Here is a 6,000-nt window from a genome sequence, read left to right as displayed (position 1 = left end):
CAAGACAATTTGAGGACACTTGAACATTACCCTTACTTTATTTCTGTTTGCTTTTCCTTGTTTTTTAAATCATAATTTTCTTTAATCTCATGGAAAATAAATACTGGTCTATTTAAGAGAGGTCTTGAGTGTTTGCCACTCACTTGAGCTCTATAGACTACACACTAGAAATGAAAGATAGGAGTGTTAGGAAAATTTAAATTTGAGAGTTCAATTGTTGTAGAAATATTCCTTTGCTTATGTCAATTATTTGAATTAGAAGTAACGATACACATTTTGATTTCTTATGTACCCTTTTCCTCCTGTTGAAAAATCAATATTTCTGCCAGATACCATAATGTAAAAATAAATATTAAATACTTGTTTCATATAGGAGTCAATATTTTACTTACTAACTTGGGAACATGAAAACATATAAGGGTAAACTCCCAACTTTCTTGCAGATGAAACTGAAAAAGAGGTTTCTTTGCTAATTTTGTAGGTATGCTGTAATTTAATTATTTAAATATGTAGGGGAAGATGGAGTTGTAGATATATCTAGCTCACATTTAAATACAGAGGGTATAATTCTAAATTCACCCAGGATTAATAATCCAATTGTCACTTTGTTTCATCTGCAATATAGAAGCAGATTTCTGTTTGAGAGAGAAAAAGAATAATTGCATCTGTATAGCACAGGTGATGCTAGAAGACAAGCAAGGGGTTGGATAAGCAAGAGGCTGGAAGAAAAGTAATGAGGCTGTGATATCACAAAAGAGTTTCCCCTCCAAGGGATAGAGTTAGGATTAGGGTTAGGGCTAGGGTTTTGGATTAGGGTTAGGGTTACCATTAGAGTTAGGTTTAGGTTTAGGGTTAGGAAAAGGATTAGGCTTACGGTTAGGCTTAGGTTGAGAGTTAGCGTTAGGTATAGGATTTTGGTTCAGGTTTAGGGTTACGGTTAGGTTTAGGGTAAGGGATAGGGGTAGGGTTGGCTTTACAGTTAGGGTTAGGTTTAGGATTAGATTTAATTTTAGGTTCTGAGTAAGGAATAGAGTTAGTCTTTGTGTTAAGCTTCGTGTAAGTGGTAGGTTTAAGGTAAGGGTTAGGTTCTGGTTTTGCCTCAGGTTTAGAGTTACGGTTTGTTTTAGGTATTAGATTTAGGTTTAGGTGTATGAATTGGGTAAGAGTTAATCTTAACATTAGTTTTGGGGTTAGGGTTAGGGTTAGATTTAGGATTAGGGTTATGTTTAGTTTTAGGTTTAGGGTAAGGGTTAGAATTAGCGTTGAGGTTAGGCTTTGGGTTAGTGGTAGGGTGAAGCTTAAGTTTATGGTTAGGATTAGGTTTTGTTTTATGGTTAGTTTTAGGCTTGGGTTAGTGTTATTGTTAGGGTTAGGGTTAGTGTTAGGGTTAATGCTAGGTTTAGGGTTAGGTTTAGGGTCAGGGTTAGGTTTCGGTATTCGTTTTGTGATAGGATTAATATTGTGCTTAGCTTTAGGGTTGGAGTGTGCTTTACGTTTAGTTTCAGGTTTAGGGTTAGGTTTAGGCTTAGCCTTAAGCTTAAGTTTAGGCCTAGGCTCCGCGTTCAGTTTATGGTTAGGATTAAGTTTTGGTTTAGGATTAGTTTTGGGTTTAATTTAGTGTTATGTTTAGGTTAGGTTACGTTTAGGGTTAGGGTTAGGGTTAGGGTTAGGGTTAGGGTTAGGGTTAGGGTTAGGGTTAGGGGTAGGGGTAGGGGTAGGGGTAGGGGTAGGGGTAGGGGAAGGGTTGGTTTAGGGTTATGGTGTTGGATTAGTGTTAGGGTAAGGGTTAGGTTTAGGAGTAATTTTAGTGTTAGGGTTACCTTTAGGATTAGGTTTTGGCTTTGGTTAAGTGTTTTACTTAATTTTAGGGTTAGGATTAGGGTTAGCGATAGGGTTAGGGTTTGCGTTAATTTCAGGATTAATTTTAGATTAATTTTAGAATTGGGTTTAGGTTAAGGCTAGCCTTAGGATTAGGATTAGTGTTAGGTTTTTGGTCAGTGTAAGGTTTAGGCTTAGGTTTATGTTTAGGGTTAGGGCTAGTCTTTGAATTTGGTTTCTGTTTTGTGTTAGGTATAGGGTTGGGCTGAGGGTTACTGTTAGGGTTAGGGTTACGGGTTAGGGTTACAGGTTACGGGTGAGGGTTACGGGTTACGGGTTAGGGTTAGGGTTAGGGTTTGGTTTAGGGTTAGGGTTAGGGTTAAGGTTAGGGTTACGGTTAGGGTTAGGGTTAGGGTTAGGGTTAGGGTTAGGGTTAGGGTTAGGGTTAGGGTTAGGGTTAGGTTAGGGTTCGGGTTTGAGTTAGGGTTAGCTTTACAGTGAGGCTTATGTTTAGGGTCAGTTTTAGTGTTATAGCGTAAGGTTTAGGGCTGGGATTAGTGTTTGTGTTTGTGTTAGATATAGGGTTAGGGTTAGAGTTATGCTTAGGTTTAGGTTTAGGTGCAGGTTTGAGTTTGGTTTTAGTCTGAAGCTTATGCTTAGTGTTTGGTTTTAGTTTTCCATTAGGATTAGGTTTTGTGGTTGTGTTAGACTTAGCTTTTGGATTATTCATAGGTTTTGGCTTAGTTTTAGGCTGCGGGTTAGGATTAGCGTTAGGCTTAGTTTTAGGTTTAGGGTTGGTGTTGGGGTTATGGTTAGGGTTAGGTTCATGTTTGGGTTAGGGTTGGGTTTAGGGTTAGGGTTACATTTAGGGTGAGGTTTATGTTTATGTCGCGTTTAGGGTTATGGTTAACGTTAGGGTTACAGTTTGGATTAGATTTAGGTTTAGGTCTAGGCTTAGTTTTTGGTTTTTGGTAAGGATTAGGTTTGGGTCTAGGGTTAGGGTTGAGGTTTGGGTTAGCTTTTGGATTAAGAATAGGTTAAGGCTCAATTTTAGGCTGAGTGTTAGGTTTAGCGTTACGATTAGGCTTAGGTTTAGGGTTAGTGTTGGGGTTAGGGTTAGGGTTAGGTTCATGTTTGGTTAGGGTTAGGGTTCGTGTTACATATAGGTTTAAATTTTGGTTAGGTTTAGGGTTATGGTTAAGCTTAGGGTTAGTCTTAGGCTTCGGTTTAGGTTTAGGCTTAAATTTCAGTTTAGGCTTAGGGTTAGGTTTTGGTTTTGAGTTCGGAATATTGTTCATTTTAGGTTTTGGGTTCATATTTGTTTTAGGTTTAGGTTCATGTTTACGCTTATGCTTAGGCCTAGTCTTCGTGTTCAGTTTACGGTTAGGATTAGGTTAAGTGTAAGGGTTAGTTTTAGGGTTAGGGTTTGGGTTATGGTTAGGTTTTGGATTATTAATAGTGGTCGGCTTTGTTTTAGGCTGACGTTTAGTTTTCGGGTTAGCCTTAGTTGTGGGTTAAGGGTAAGGGTTGGGATTCGGTTTAGGGCTAGGATTAGGGTTAGGGTTAGGGTTTGGATTAAGAATTGGGTTAGGTTTAGGATTACTCTGAGGGTTAGGCACAGGATTAGGTTTAGGTTTATGTTTACGCTTAGGATTCAGGTTTGGTTTTGGGTTAGGAATAGGTTTCGCTTTAGCATTAGGATTAGTGTTTTGTTTAGGTTTAGGTTTAGGTTCAGGTTTATTGTTAGCTGCAGGTTTAGGCTTAGGTCTAGGCTTAGGTCTAGGCTTAGGGTTCAGTTTAGTGGGAAGAGAGGAGGGAGAGCGGGACATGCGAAAGGGCGGGGAAGGTGTTCGGGCTGAGGAGGAAAGTGGGTGGGGACGGGAAAGGCCGGCAGGGGAGCAAGAGGGACAGGGCACAGAGGAAGGAGAAAGGGGGAATGGAACGGAGCAGTGGGGCGGGGACAGGACAGGAAGGAGTGAGGACAGTGGGGGGTCGGGTTTGGGAGGGAGAGGAGGGGAGGGTCTGGGGGTCAAAGAACAGGAATACGAGGAGGAGGAAGAAATGGTAGCGGGAAAGGGAGGGAACGGAGTTGCTGTGGCGAGAGCGGGAAATGGGGGAAGAGAGAAAGAAGAGGAATATGGGGAGGAGGAAGGAGGGGTAGAGAGAGGGACAGGAGGGCAGCGTTTCCGTGCGATGGCCGGGCTCCCCGCCGGAGGCGCCGTCTCACCTTCAGCGCGCATGGCTCGGGGCTCTCCTGCTGCCTAGTCCCACGGGTAGCCCGGACGTCACACGGAAATGCCCCATGCAACATTAGACAAAGCAGTTTCTGTGTTAAACCCTTTTTATCCTAGAAGGAGATAACTTCTCTACCTCCTTCGTCTTCTCATTTTTCTTCTTTGATTTCAAAATCAGACTTACAAAAACCTACTCCTGTGGGATGATTATTCTCCCGCACGGTGGGGGTGTAGGGAGGCAGAGATCTCTGAAGCTTGCTCTTGGGGAGAGAGATTTATTGGAGGATTCAGGCATGCCCGAGCCTTGTGCTCTCAGGTGTAGCACGTGGCCGGTCTTAGGAGGACGGGGGAGGGGAGAGAGAAACAGAGGGTTTAGGAGAGGGAAAGCCACGGGGGGGGGGGGGGGAGGAAGTCCAAGAGAGAAGGAGAGGGCCAAGAGAGGAGGAGAGGGCCAAGAGGGGGAGGAAGTCCAAGAGGCCGCATGGCCACTCGGAGCCCCCTTTTCAGGGGCTCCTAGGTGGGCTGGGACAAGGCATGGGCCAATGGGGTTACAGACTCCGATGCTTCAGGGGCAGGTACAGAGATGTGGGATGAGCCACAATCTTTTGGGGGGTAGGATGGAACAGTCCATTTCACTCCAGGATTTATCCAAGGGTAGAAATGACATTCGGCTAGCTAAGATAACAATCATATCTATCTATCCTCTGCAACATACTCCTAAAAAAGTCTTGGTAAGTAGTCAACAAAGTAGTCCTGTCAATTTCATAACCTAAAGGTATACTTATGTTTCCACAAAAAATAAACTACACAACAGTCCTACTCACTGCGTCAAGCCTTATTTAAAATATTAAAAAAAAGTGCCCCAAGATAAATAGTTCCACAACCAAAACAAGTAACACTAACTAAAACCACCCATTGAAACACACTGTGTTTATCCATCACCAACCCTAAAAAAATTTACTTTCTACATGCCTTGGTAGCATACCTCTTCACAACTAACCTTATCCCTCACAGATTTTAATTTGAAATAATAAAATCCCGCACTAACAAACAAAATAACATTTATACACTCTTACCCCAAATTACAGTTAAACCACAAAAATTATAACTGAAATCATAACAAATAAATACTTGTATAATATTTAGTTACAAAAAAAAACCCCAAAAACCCAAAACCCACAAAGAACTTAGCTCAAAATATCAAACCTCCTGGGTGGAGAGGAGACGAGATGATGTGGCATTCCCGAAACTCAAGCACACCCTGGGTCCCCCTCACTGGTTCCCTAACATAAGGTCACCAGTCTCATGGATGATGGGAAGGCAATGCAGGTTCTATTTCAGGGTTTTAAGTGGAGTTTTGATCCTGTCCCTCACAGAATACATCTGGAGCAGGTGTTCAGGTGTGAGACAAACAGAGACAGGGTGTGCTGGCTGAAGAATGGGCTGATGTACTGGTTTTCAATGGGATAGGATCCATTTTCTTCCCAGGGAGCAGCAAAGACCTGGGTTTGGATTCATGATGGGAATGTGGTAGATAGCACACAGATGGCTTGGATGTTGCTGAGCGGGGCTTGCCCTCCTCAAGGACTTTGCAGTGTCACATTGGACAATCCATGTCCTTTTTTCCACAGTCCTTTGTGTGACGAGGGCTCCCAGGTAAGAATTTGAAAAGAAAGTTCCAAAAAACCCCAAACCACAGAATCTTGCATGGCTTCGAGATCTCAAGTACCAAACAGAAAGGAACAGCTGACTCTGCCTTGGTCCTCTTGAAAATTTGTTCCTTGTTGGTTTAGTGTATGTGTGAAGAGGGAAATTATTGCTTGTGTCTAAACCAGTCCCATCCTTATCCCCTGAAACTGGAACAGGTTCCTGCCATCAGGGAGCCTCACGTGGGTGCCGTGATTTTGCTCCTGCAGTCAGGGCCTTTTCTTTTTGGGGTCTTGTTGCT

The sequence above is a fragment of the Lonchura striata genome, chromosome 8 (genome assembly GCF_050655825.1).
Source record: "Lonchura striata isolate lonStrDom1 chromosome 8, ASM5065582v1, whole genome shotgun sequence".
Lineage (NCBI taxonomy): Eukaryota > Metazoa > Chordata > Aves > Passeriformes > Estrildidae > Lonchura > Lonchura striata.
This window is presented reverse-complemented; position numbering follows the sequence as displayed.